The sequence below is a fragment of the Sphaeramia orbicularis genome, chromosome 14, assembly GCF_902148855.1.
Source record: "Sphaeramia orbicularis chromosome 14, fSphaOr1.1, whole genome shotgun sequence".
Lineage (NCBI taxonomy): Eukaryota > Metazoa > Chordata > Actinopteri > Kurtiformes > Apogonidae > Sphaeramia > Sphaeramia orbicularis.
This window is the reverse complement of record NC_043970.1, coordinates 48,211,187-48,226,292: the sequence shown is the minus strand read 5'-3', so window position 1 is coordinate 48,226,292 and position 15,106 is coordinate 48,211,187.

Sequence of the window (15,106 nt, the reverse complement as noted above, 5' to 3'; positions counted from 1 at the left end):
AAATGTAAATATTTTCATAATTTAATGTTATTTTTGCACTAAAACAAAGAAAAAGAAAAAAAGTTGTTAATTCTAGATTTTTTTTTTTTTTTTTTGCTTAATTGAAGACTTTTTTTTACTTAATTGAAGTTTTGTTTTTTGTTTTTTGTTTTTTTTGCTTAATTCAATATTTTTTTTTACTTAATTGAAGATTTTTTTTTTGACTTAATTCAAGATTTTTTGCTAAATTTGAGAATTTTTTTGCTTAATTGATTTTTTTTTTTTTTTTTTTTCACTAAATTGGATATATATATATATATTTTTTGGCTTAATTCACAATTTTTTCCCCTTAATTCAAGCTAAATTTTGGCAAAAACTTTTGCCAAATGCAAAAATTCTACAGTCTTGAATTGAATTAAGCAAAAAACAAATTTAGCTTGAATTAAGGAAAAAAAATCTTGAAGAATTTTTGCACTTGGCAAAAACATCCCAGGGTCCGAAATGGACCCTTTGGCGGGCCACATTTGGCCCCCGGGCCGCATGTTTGACACCCCTGGGTCAATGTGTGCTCCTTCAATATGTCCGTGTGAAACTTGCGCGGATTTAAAGTTCCGCATCGAATGATGTCTTTCGTACCTTTTTCTTTTACTCATCATACTGTGCCGTTTCGGTACAGCTGTGTACCAAACCAAACAGGTGCGTACCGAAACGGTTCGGTTCGGTACGTGTACCGTTACAGGCCTAGTACCTGGACTGGAATAGACCTTTGTGTTTATTTTCCAGTAAATAGTCTGCTACTAGTTTGTGAAGCATGTTTCTGTGTCTGCTAACATGAGTGTTTCTCTATTTTTAGTTGCGTCATTGCCAGGTTTACCGGACAGTTGAGTGATTTCAGTTCTTTATCTATTGCTGTAACAAAAACAAATGCCACTAGGTGTTCGTCTGTGCCGTTTACTACACAACGCAGATTTCATGTTACACAAGGATAGGAGAAAAATCATAGACCACAGAGACACGAAAAACCTCCACGCCCTGTAGAGCTTTGATAATCTTAGATTCACCTTCCAGCCTTTACACCGTTCTCTTCTTCATGCGGCGGTTGAGCAATTATTTATTCACCTGTTGTTTGCTGCATCTCATATCGGCTGCTAATTGGTTTGCGCGATAGGAAACAAGATGAGAGGAAGATAAAAATACAAAGTGGAAACAGACAGAAGCTAATGATGCGGCCCCCCTCTGAGCGAACCCACCCCTGTTCATTGTGTCGGTGACTGTGTCAGCGTGAGCCGACGAGTGGGTGAGTGGGTGTTTGTATTGAGCTCGTGTCAGCCGGTTTCCTCGCTCCTGAGCTTCCCGGCTCTTCAGCAGCTCTGCAGCTTCTCACCATTACGCCTAAGTGCTGATCCCTGCATGTTTCTCTCCTCAGTTGGAAAAACCACCGAGCCAGTCGGAGCTCTCCTTTGCCGGCGTCTTTAGCTGCAGTACTTTGGGATTAATGCTGCGTTCCAGGCGACCTGTAACTCGTGTTTTTCCAACCTTCAACCGGTGAAAATTAGGGGTGTTAGAAAATATCGGTTCTGCAATATATTGTGATATTTCATTTCACAATACTGTATCGATATTTTTAGGTATTTATTCAAATGCAGATATGGTGGAGGTTAATGTTTTGGGCTTTTTTGGTTTTCATTTTTGTTTGTACCTTATTTATTATTATTTAACACTGTTGTATTAAATAATGATCATTTGAAGCATCCTAAAAGCACTTTTTACTGTTTAAGAGGCAGATGGTAGTTCCTTTGTTGGGACAGCACAAAAAAATATTATGATGTTAGTTCTGAACTAATAGAACACAGGTGTCAAACATGTGGCCCGGGGGCCAAATCCAGCCCGCCAAAGGGTCCAATCTGGCCCATGAGATGGATTTGTGAAATGCAAAAATTACACTGACGATATTATCAATCAAGGATGTCAAAATGATTTTAACTCAGATTCTACATACAGACCAATTAGATATCAAGTAGGTCAGACCAGCAAAATACTATCATATTAAACCTATAAATAATGAAAATGGCCAATTTTATCTTTGTTTTAGTGTAAAAAAAAGTAAAAATGGCATGAAAATGTTGATATTAACAAACTATTCTTTTACAAGAAATGTGAATAACCTGAAATGTCTTAAGAGAAGTGCCTGCAATTTTACCAATATTCTGCATGTTATTAAATGTTTTGTGTATTCGTAGTTGTAATGTAAGCACGACTGATCTGCCTTGGTGGAGGTCTGCGCTCTCTGAGTCCTTTTCTAGTTTTATAGTGTTTTTGCTTCTAAACGAATTTTCATTGTTCCTGTGACACTGACAATAAAGATCTATTCTATTCTATTCTATTCTATTCTATTCTATTCTATTCTATTCTATTCTATTCTATTAGTTTAGTTTGATTTGAACAGAAAGAAAGCAGTGCAGAAGGATTTTTTTTTTTGTTTATTTTGGCTTTTCCAGTTGTACATATAGAATATTGTTGTGTTCAGAATAAATACTCAATGGTCTTACACACCAGACCTTTTATGTTAAGCATCGTATTCACTGTCGATCGACAATTTTCTGAAGAATAAACCACAGGAGACTAACAAACACCCAGGAGATTCTATAAATGTATTACGCAGAAGACGTTTATTGACAATGCAGGCTGGGAGAACAGACACTGACCAATACAGAAGATTGATGAATCCAATTCTGAACGCCCTTCCTAGCATACATAGATTCAATTCTACTAAGCCATTGGTCCAAATTAGGGGATGGAGTGAATGTGTCTCATATTAATTGGTCAAATACTGTAAGAAGACAGAGGATAATTCAGTCTAACTGAAATATCTGTCTGTCAATGTGAATGCAAAGGGGTGACCTATCGAATGGACTCAGAAGCAATTGTTAGCAAGGGTTTGACATGAAGCACAAATACTTATGTACTGCATCTCAGTGGATTTTACAGCTTTGTATCTCTTTTTCTATAATTTTTAAAATAGTTTTAATTCCTCATATTTTAACACAAATATCTAGACTTTCTCCTCCTTACAATCATAACACACACACCAATGTTCAGAAACTATATAGTGCAAAAATCAAACAGCCGAGAGCGTGGATGGATGGATGGATGGATGGATGGATGGACGGATGGGTAAATGAAGGGATGGATGGATACATGGATAGATGGATAGATGGATGGAAACATGGATGGATAAATGGATGGATGGATGGATACATGGATGGATAAATGGATGGATGGATGGATACATGGATGGATAAATGAAGGGCTGGATGGATGGATGGATGGATGGATGGATGGATGGATGGATGGATGGATGGATGGATGGATGGATGATGGAAACATGGATGGATGAATGGACGGATGGATGGATACATGGATGGATGGATGGATGGATGGACAGATACATGGATGGATAAATGAAGGGATGGATGGATACATGGATGGATGGATACATGGATGGATGGATGGATGGAAACATGGATGGATAAATGGACGGATGGATGGATACATGGATGGATACATGGATGGATGGATGGATGGACAGATACATGGATGGATAAATGAAGGGATGGATGGATACATGGATGGATGGATGGAAACATGGATGGATAAATGAAGGGATGGATGGATGGATGGAAACATGGATGGATAAATGGATGGATGGATGGAAACATGGATGGATGGTTGGACTAAACCTCTCCATTTACTGTACTACCACTGAGACAACTCCATTCTCCTCTTATTGTCTGTTCGTTGTCAGTGACAGAACACATTTGGGTTTGTCTTAAACCCTAATGAAAACACATCAGCCAGCGGCAGAAAACCGATTGATGGATGGAACTATAAAGTTCAGATTGTCATTTGTTCTTCTTTGGTTTTGAAGGAGTTCACAAGTTCTTCAATTACTAGGATTTTTTTTTTTTTTTTGTAATGTTTTTTTCAGTCTTTTTCTGTCAATTGTCATAAACTTTGTTTAAAAAAAAAACAAAAAAAAAAACAAAAAAAACACTGCCACATTTTGTGAAACTGTCCAAAATAAATAAATAAATAAATAAAAAATCCAATATTTTCCAAGAAAATATTTTGGAAAGTCATACAACAAATTAAGGGTCTGCAGATCCCACTGACATCTATGGCATATTATTTGATTGATCTGCCAGAAGAAATAACAAGAACAGATAGATACCTTTAGAAAATATTCACTGCGGTATTGAAAAAAAAAAAAGCAATTACATTCTTACAAGCTGACAACCCATCTCCGGGGGATAATTGGCTTGAAATTATTAAAGGCATTCATGAGATTGAAAGACTAATTTTTTTTCTGCCAAGATTGAAAATGATTTATGTATTTCATGATGGACATAGTGGATAATGCATTTGTAGAGTGGCTGGTGCTTTGCCTCAGCATGTTTGCAGCTTAAAAATCCATTTTCATTCTTTTTATTGTGCATTAAATCAGGTTAAAAGAACCGTACCTGGAACTGGTGAGACTCATATTTGTCATGTGAATGTTATGGATGTTTATATGATGGTAAATATATTATAGTGTATGAAAACCGAGTATAAAATAAATTATAAATGGATGGATTCTTTATTGCATATTTCATTTTTTTTTTTTTAACATTAGTAAGTAACATAAAAACAAACTGGTCCTCTGGATTTAATCAAGTGTTTAAACCTACCAATAAAAGCAGTTTCCAGAATGAACTCTTTGGTATTTAGATGATGAATAAGTGTCTTGCATTGGCAGATAAACCAAATATACTTCATATACTAAAATTTACTTAGGGGGTCAAATGAGTGGCCATTTTTGTCAAAAAAAAAAAAAAAAAAAAAAATTGTAAGAAATGCATAGAACTGTGTTGAAATAATGCTAATCCATTTGTGCACAGACTACTGATAAGCGTCTTTGAGTACTTAGAAAAGCGCTATATAAAACTGATGTATTATTATTATTATTATTATTATTATTATTATTTGACAGTGGAAGCTACATTTTCAGAAATATTGGATTTTTAAAAGCATGTGTATGTTGAGCCGCATTATGTAATAAATTCCCATTATGTAATAACAGTTCAAAGTGTAATAAGAATGTCACGTCATCTTGTAATAAAGCCGCATTATGTAATAAACTGACGCATTTTGTAATAAACTACCTCAATGCATTATGTAGTAAATTTTTTTGCATTATGTAGTAAGTTATTACAATTTGAGAAATTTATTACAAAATGCACTTGACACATTTTTATTTTAAAAAAATGTAATAACATGGTTCATTACGTAATAACAATCCAAATTAATATAATTTCAGAGCAATTTAGAAGAAATTAGTCACAGGAGCTACAGGTAATGGAATCAGAAATTTAACCCTTTCATGCATTAATTATGAGAACCTTAGTTAAGATTTTTTTTCTTGAGTGTTTTTATTCCTCCATAGGCATGAAAAAAACAATGTGATCAAGGTTGTTTTTTTTTTCATGGAGTTACAAAAATGTCCATGCATTTAATTTTTGAAGTAAAGAAACATGTTTAAAACCCAACATCAGAAAGTGATACGAAAACAATGAAATAAAATGAAATCTGATGTTTTCTCACATTTTAACATAATCTAATGCTAGTTATTACTCTTTTCATGGAGATAATATGCAAAAAAAAAAAAAAAAACTTTTTTTTGCAACAGATAATTGATTTCCATTCAAACATGTTAGTGCAGATCAGGTTTATCTAGAACAGTACAGTTACAGTAATGGTCTGAATGTCAGTGTATTATTATGGGATGGTGCATAAGTGTCCACTGTATTGGCTGATATGGAACTAAAACAACAAAACCCATGAATATACAAGAGAACATCTGGAGAAGAACTGTCCACTGGAGTGACCACTGTGCATGAAAGGGTTAACCACACAGTTTAAAGATTAATTTAGCACATTACATTTTCCTGAAAATAAAAATGTGTCAAGTGCATTTTGGAATAAATTTCTCAAATTGTAATAACTTACGACATAATGCGAAAAAATTTACTACATAATGCATTGAGGTAGTTTATTACAAAATGCACCAGTTTATTACATAATGCGGCTTTATTACAAGATGACGGGACATTCTTATTACATTTCGAACTTTTATTACATAATGGGAATTTATTACAATATGCGGCTCAACAAAGCACCCATATGTCTACCATTTCTTCTCTTTTTACATGTTTTCCGTCTTGTGATGCCAGTTTGGGGTCAGATCGGCCTGTTGCCCTTGGGGAGATCAAGCCATAAGCGTGGGTGTGTTGAGCCGCATTATGTAATAAATTCCCATTATGTAATAAAAGTTCAAAGTGTGATAAGAATGTCACGTCATCTTGTAATAAAGCCGCATTATGTAATAAACTGACACATTTTGTAAAAAACTACCTCAATGCATTATGTAGTAAATTTTTTTGCATTATGTAGTAAGTTATTACAATTTGAGAAATGTATTTAAAAAATGCACTTGACACATTTTTATTTTCAGGAAAATGTAATAACATGGTTCATTACGTAATAACGACACTCAAGTAGATTTTTTTTCCCCCTCTTTAATTGAAGTAGTCCTGCAGATCAGTAGTTGTTTTAGTAGTGCTAATGATAGCCTACCTATTAGCATTACATTTGCACTTAGTACACACACTCCAACATGCACACACGAAGTGGAAAATGCTGATGTTGAACAATAAATGGCTTTATTTCTAAACAGAACCTTTTTAAGGCAAATTAAAATATTTTGATCAATATAAGGTGTCTATGCCAGTTGAAAAAAAAAAAAAAAACTGTTGCGACATTTATTACAAAATATTGCATTTTGTAATAAATTTCTCAAATTGTAATAACTTATTACATAATGCGAAAAAAATTTACTATGTAATGCATTGAGGTAATTTATTACAAAATGTGTCAGTTTATTACATAATGTGGCTTTATTACAAGATGATGTGACATTCTTATTACATTTTGAACTTTTATTACATAATGGGAATTTATTACATAATGCGGCTCAACACGTGTATGTGAAAACTTTTGCTGGTGGACGGACGTGACATTACCCATGATGCTCTGGTCAGTACCAGTACTTTATCAGTAATAAACATATATACTTACTATTGCTAATTCTCCTCTTATTCATAAATGTTAGTATTGTGGATCTAAAACAATAACCGCTGACACAAAAACACAAAATGTGTCAGTGGACGGATGTGACATGGTTGTTACAGATCCCATCATACTGATGCTCAGCAGCCATGTCACCGTTTTCACAAATGATCCCTGTGCAAAAACTAGGATCAGAATTATTTATTGTATAGTTTATCATCATACTAAAGAGTAAATAACAATATAGAATGGTTATTTCTTTATAAAAATGCTTATTATTAGAAAACTGTTGATTTAAAAAGTGACGTGTGACATTCTTCATGTATGTATTGGTGTAACATAAGCAGGATGGATCAGCACCATACTCCATACTGAACCTGTAAAAATAAAACGTGATATGTAGGAGAGAATCTTGTAAGAAAAATTGGGGAATCTAAAAGAATAGAATATTTGTTTTTCAGGTAAATTCAGTTCAAATATAACTTGACTATTTGTGACATGAAAATATAGCATTAATTGTGATGAAATTGGACATTTTTGATCTGAAAACATAGTTCATATGACCATCAACATGTTGAACAGAACTGAAATCCTGTAAATTTGCATAACTTGCATTTACCAACACAAAGTTCCTTTGGGGATTCACTTAGATTGATTTCTTATGCACAAAGACATAAATAAGACCTCGAAGCAAATTATAGCCGTTCGCAATAAATTCAATAATATTCCTCCATACGTGAAATTATGAATTTACATGTCGAAGCAAATAAACAATGTTGTAAACACAACAAATATTTCTCTAATTTGCTCTCTGTCTGTTTCTTTCTTTCTTTCTTTCTATTTTTTTCTGTCTCCTTTCTTTCTGTCTGTCTTTCACTGTCTTCCTTTCTTTCTTTCTTTCTTTCTTTCTTTCTTTCTTTCTTTCTTTCTTTCTTTCTTTCTTTGTGTCTGTCTGTCTGTTTCTTTCTTTCTTTCTGTCTTTCTTCTTTTCTTTCTTTCTTTCTTTCTTTCTTTCTTTCTTTCTTTCTTTCTGTCTTTCTTCTTTTCTTTCTTTCTTTCTGTTTTTATTTGTCTGTCTCCTTTCTTTCTGTCTGTCTTTCTTTCTTTCTTTCTTTCTTTCTTTCTGTTTTTATTTGTCTGTCTCCTTTCTATCTGTCTGTCTGTCTGTCCGTCTTTCTTTCTTTCTTTCTTTCTTTCTTTGTCTGTCTGTCTGTCTGTCTGTCTCCTTCCTTTCTTCCTTTCTTTCTTTCTTTCTTTCTTTCTTTCTTTCTTTCTTTCTTTCTTTCTTTCTGTTTTTATTTGTCTGTCTCCTTTCTTTCTGTCTGTCTTTCTTTCTTTGTCTTTCTTCTTTCTTTCTTTCTTTCTTTCTTTCTCTAGTATGGATCTAATAGAATAGAATAGAATAGACTTTATTGTCATTAAACAGGTTTCTCTACCAGTGACAGTTGCACTATATGACTAAATACAACACAATAAAACAGACGTATTCACATATATATAAAATACTGTGGAATAAGTCGAAAAAGAAATAAGTCTGTTTTATCTTAGAGACACATCTTAAAAGAGCCATGAGCAGTTAAACCAACATAATACACATATATTCATTGAAAACATGTACTTAGTTGGTCACATGTACCCGTGCTTTGCTCAAACAGACCGTGGTAACAGTATTAAATGTCTTTGCAGCTCACGTTCCCACACAACCACCCAGCTGAATGCATTTTTTTCTGCTTTCTACACAAATATCTGTCCTTCTTCTTGTGTATTTTCCCTTCACCTGCCGCCTTCATGAACCTGTAAACAAATAACAACCATAATGAGTTTGGCAGATGGCGCGAGGACAGTAAAACTCTGCGAGACAAAGATGAAAGCAGGAGTAATAGTTCATGGAGAGCTGACCTTCAGAGCTAATGAGTGCCGGAGATAAAGGACCATACCTTTTTGCTTTTCTTCCCTGTTTTATCCCATTAGCTACAAATTGAACCAGCTATTTTTCAAAATGTCGCATTTATGAAGTTTAATTCATTACCTTCTATAAAACCTCTGAATTTTATATTAGGCTCGGAACTTGACCTTTTTCAAATGACCATGTGTTGCTTCTCATCTTTGGAAATCATAAATCCATTTTTTTTTTTTGTTTCAGTGAATTTGAGTTATTACCTTGAATGTCTGGATGTTTTGTTTTGTTTTGTTTTTTTCACTTTTAACCCTTTTAAGACGATTGTGTCTCCAGTGACACATTTTTCATCCACTGTCATTCAAATTACCGTATCTCCTGAACTGTTTTTGCTACCCTAACGCTTTTAGCTGAGATTGGGTTCTTTCTGTTGGTCTGTTGGTTTGAGCGGTGAAGTCTTGTTAATAATTGTACAGGGTGAGTCAGAAAAAACGCTCTTTTCATTTAAAGAAATTGTACCACTGAAATGGAAATGCTTATTTTTCTTTTGATTATACAGTCATATTGATGTGGTTATTGAGCATGTCTGGCGATTGAATCATTGATTTATGACATAGCATAACAGAGGGAATGTCCTTTGTTTATTGTGCACTGAAATATCTGCCAACACAGTTTATGCCACCGTGAATGAAATTGAAATTGTCAACCATTACAGCATGTTTACTCGCCATCAAAATGTTTTGTCTCAACGAAGTCGTCCGGCACGACCTTCAACCTGGCTACCGTTCAGATTGATGCAAATCTGTGCTCGTTGTCGCATCTCTAACACAGCTCTTCTCGCCATTCGTGTTCGTCGTAGGGCTTGGATTTCAGCCGTGATGCGATTTCGGAGTTCCTGAAGAGCTTGTGGAACAGTCTGATACACACGGTTTTTAAGATACCCCCACAAGAAAAAATCAAGGGGGGTCAAGTCCGGGGATCTAGGTGGCCACTCTCTCTCCTGACTCAAACAGACAACTCGATGAGGAAATAATACCTGCAATCGCTGTGGTCTTGCCATGATGAAAACTCCCTGGGCACTGTCATGTAGGCCTATGTCCTGAGTGTGAAAGCAAAGCCCCGACTCCTGTAATTGTTGTCAATTTCAAGTTTGTTCACTGTGGCATACATTGTGTTGGCAGGTATTTCAGTGCCCAATAAACAATGGACCTTCTCTCTCTTATGCAATGCAATAAATCTATGACTACATCACCAGACATGCTCAATAACCACATCAATATGACTGTATGGTCAAAAGAAAAATCAGTGTTTCCGTTTTAGCAGTACAATTTCTTTAAATGGAGAGAGCGTTTTTTCTGACTCACCCTGTAGATAGAAACAGTAACTTAAATAAGGTAAGACCAATAAATTATATAGAATGTGAAGTGATTTTTGATCTAAAATCCCCTTTGCTCTGGCCAGGAGTGAGATGCTTATGGATAGTTTGTTTTGTCCATGTTTTATGTGAGGTTTCCAGCAAATTTTGATCGTCAATTATCGATCCAAGAAACTTGTTTTGATTCACCCTTTCTACATCTACACCCTCTATTTGTACCTTTACCTCATTACTTGTTTTACGTTGACTAAAAATTGTGATTTTCATTTTACACAGATTTATTGACAAGTTATTTTTGTCATACCATAACTTAGTTTTATTTAACTCTGAAAAGATTAAGTCCAAAAGTTTCTGTAAATTGGTTCCTAAAATATTTGTGTCATCAGCAAATAATATTAATTTCAGATAGATAGATAGATAGATAAAAAAAATATTCTTATTAGTATTTTTTTTTTTTTTTTTTGTAATTTTTATATATTACTACAAATTTCAGGAGACCCCATTTGAATTTCAGGTGACCCCACGTGTGGTCATGACCCCAAAGTTGAAAAACATGGATCTAGACAAACTAAAATATTTGAGCACACAGAAAACAGTTGAAAGCGTATTTCTGTAATCTCATAAAGTTTCTTTATGAACATTTACACTTGTTTTTCATAATAAATATGATTTTAAAATTCAAGACTTTTTCTTTTTTTTTTTTTTTTTTTGCTGTGACACACTGCTTTAAGCATTTACCACACATAATAATGGTAATTAATGAACAGATATTCACAGTTAAGTGCTTCCTGGAAAAAAAGAGCAAAAAAAAAAATGGCAAAAAAGAAAATTTCCAACACTTTTATTGCAAAAACAACAAAGAAATCTAAGCATGTTAGATAGATAGATAGATAGATAGATAGATAGATAGATAGATAGATAGATAGATAGATAGATAGATAGATAGATAGATAGATAGATAGATAGATAAGCTTTATTTCAGACTCATGATCCTCATCAAAAAGCAAACAGATAAACACAATCATAATTAACCCTTTCATGCACGAATTATGAGAACCTTAGTCAAGATTTTTTTCTTCAGTGTTTAGCCATGAAAAAAACAATTTGATCAAGTTTTTTTTTTCTATGGAGTTACAAAAATATCCATGCCTTTAATTTTTGAAGTAGAGAAACATGTGTTTAAAACCCAATATCAGAAAGTGATATGAAAACAATGAAATAAAACATTTTTAATGCTGCTAATCTGATGTCTTCTCACATTTTAACATATTCTAATGCTAGTAATTACTCACTTCATGGAGATAACATGCAAAAAAAAAAAAAAAACCCTCTTGTCTAACATAACAATTGATTTACACTCAAACATGTTAGTGTAGATCAGGTTTATCAAGAACAGTAAAGTTACAGTATTGATCTGAATCACAGTGTATGGGATGGTGCATAAGTGTCCACTGTGTTGGCTGATATGGAACTAAAACAACAAAACCCATGAATATACAAGAGAACAGCTGGAGAAGAACTGTTCCCAAGCACACACATCAGTCAAAAAACTAAAGTTCACAAGATTTATTTTTATCAACTAAAGGAGGGTTAGGGGCGGGCGTGGCTAAAACAACAAACAAAATGTCTTTTTCGCTGTTCAAAACTAAATTGCCAAGACCAAAATAAATGCAAGAAATAAAATACAGTCAACTAACCTAATCATAAAACAGGAGAAAAGGTGACTGACTGATTGATTGGGGTGGGGGGGTTTAAACTGGAGCTCTACAGCACTGACTGGTAAAAAAAAAAAAGCCTAAATCTGAGGGACAACCTGAGAGTGCAAAAACTGAAGAACACAATCATACAGAAACGCTTCACTGCCTTCATACTCCCGTTTGTGTTGCGCTGAATCGAACAGAAGTAGAGGCTGTTTTCAGTCGAGGAGAGCGGAGTGATTCAAATTCTATCTTTTATTCATTAACGCCAAATGCAGGATCTTGTCCAGCGTCGGGGATGCCTGCAGGGCCAAACACTGGGACAGCTGTTGGTTTTTATGCAGCTGTCAAGCAAATTGTAAACTTACTTTGCAAAAATTCGGGCAGGTTGTTGTTTTCGCCTGAATCCAGAAGACAAAACAGATTAAATCAAGTTGAAATAATCCTGCAAATTAAACATCAGGGACTGCTATAGCGCATATATGAGAGCTTGTGTGGACATATTTATTTGTAAATGCTTGTTTGGGAATGGACTAGTAAAGCTCTGATATTTTTATTTGATTAAATGGGTAATTCTTTGTTTCCTATTTCAGTTTAGGCTGAATTGTTTCTAATATCATCCTCTCTATTTTACATTTCTCACTGTAAATCATGTATTTTCCTATATTTGACTCTAAAACGCCAAATGTATCATATTCAATACATGAGTTTTGAAGCCCTCTACATGATCAGTGTGATTTTTTTTTTTTTTTTCTTGATAAACCCGATGTATAAAATTAGATACATGCAATACACAGATAATCCACCAGGGGAGGAATTCATTCACCAGAGGCCTTTCCGGTGACACTACAAAACTGTCATTAATGAGGAAGGAGGAAGAACTTTGACAATTTAGAAAAGGAATTACCATGTGTTAGGCATGTTTGTGTCATATTATGTTTTTGTTTGTTCAAAAATAATAATATTTGAGCATTGAGACCTGATGTATCAAATATGATACAAAATTGAAACTCATACATGGAAATTGATATTTGAAAACTTTTTTTTTTTTTTTTTTTTTGGTTGTTCAGAAGCACCAATAAAGGCTCCAGATTCAAAGAACTGGAATTTTCTGTTATTGATTTAATCCAGTCCAACTTAATTTATAAAGCACTTTGGACCAAAGTGCTGTACAGAAGGCTAAAAGCACAATCATGATTTGAGTTTTATTTCTTTAACCTCCTAAGACCCAGCTATGGGTTTTCTGTCCATATTTGTGGACAAGAGTTTCACAACTTTATCCAAAAAAAAAAAAAAAGAAAAAAAAGAAAAGAAAACTGTCCACCACAAAGGACTTTCCATAAAAATTTTAAAAACTACATCTGAAAAAACTGTTGCATCATGATGTTTCCAATATAGGCACTTATTTCATAAAAAACAATACAAGCTTGTACTTTATTGGCATTTCCTGGGTCTTAGGAGGTTAATGTTATTCTTCATTTTCCATATGGAACTTGTCCTGCACCTTTAAAAGGGATAATGTGTAATATTTCTACTTTCAAATATTTAAAAATGATCTAAAATTATCATTAGTGTTTCGAATAAAAAGCCCTGAAACTGAAGATGCCAAGGGATTATAAAGATATGAAGTCAATGTGAATGATCCAGTGGATTTATGTGACCACTAGAGGGAGTGAAGTGCAGCAAAGTTGGAAATATGTTAAAAAAAAAAAAAAAAAAATTATATAATGATCTTTTTCATCTGCTGTTTGTCTGAACATTTATAACCAATAGTCTGATTAAGTTCATACTGTCTACTAGAATTTATAAAGATTTCTTTTTCTTTTTTGTCAGACACATGGAAAAAAAAAGTTAATTATTTTACTTTGACGTGTTTCAGCTCCGAAACCTGTCAAAGTAAAAGTTTTTTTTTTTTTTCCGTCTGTCTGACAAAAAAGAAAAAGAAATTTTTATTTACAACCAGTGCACCATATAGTACATAGACAAAAGTATTGGGACATGTTGAATTTCCTATATTTAAGTCACTGATCATGTAAATGTTCATTAAAACTCAGATTAAAATAGATCTTTAATATTTCAGAAACAGAGAAAACTGAAGAAAAAGTGACATTTTCTGTAAAATACATAATTAACTCAGCATAAATTGTCTCAATCCACTGTCATTGATCCAGTAATTTATCACCATTTATTATAATATTATCCTCTGTATTTTGCATTTCTCACAGTAAATCATGTATTTTCCTATATTTAACTCTAAAACGCCAAATGTATCATATTCAATACATGAGTTTTGAAGCCCTCTATATGATCAGTGTGATATTTTTTTTCTTGAAAAACCTGATGTATACAATTAGATACATGCAATACACAGATAATCCACCAGGGGGGAGGAGTTCATTCACCAGAGGCCTTTCCAGTCACACTACAAGACTGTCATTAATGAGGAAGGAGGAAGAACTTTGACAATTTTGAAAAAAGAATTACCAATGTGTTAGACATGTTTGTGTTATATTATGTTTTTGTTTGTTCAAAAATAATAATATTTGAGCACTGAGACCCGATGTATCAAATATGATACAAAATTGAAACTCATACATGGAAATTGATATTTGAAAACATTTTTTTTTTTTTTTTTTTTTGGGGTTGTTCAGAAGAACCAATAAAGGATCCAGATTCAAAGAACTGGAATTTTCTGTTATTGATTTAATCCAGTCCAACTTTATTTATAAAGCACTTTGGACCAAAGTGTTGTACATAAGACTAAAAGCACAATAAAAATTAATAAAAGCGTTAAAAACATTACAATCAAATTAAAATAGATATATTATTTAATGGTTCAGGCTTTACAGAGTTAAACTTACATAAAATATACATCAGCAGGTTTGGTCATGTTTCCCCTCCGTCACAGTGTAAAGACTGATTGAATGTTTTAATTCATTCAATAATGATATTAATGCTGTTGCCATCTACTTTAATTAATTTGACTTTTGTTCA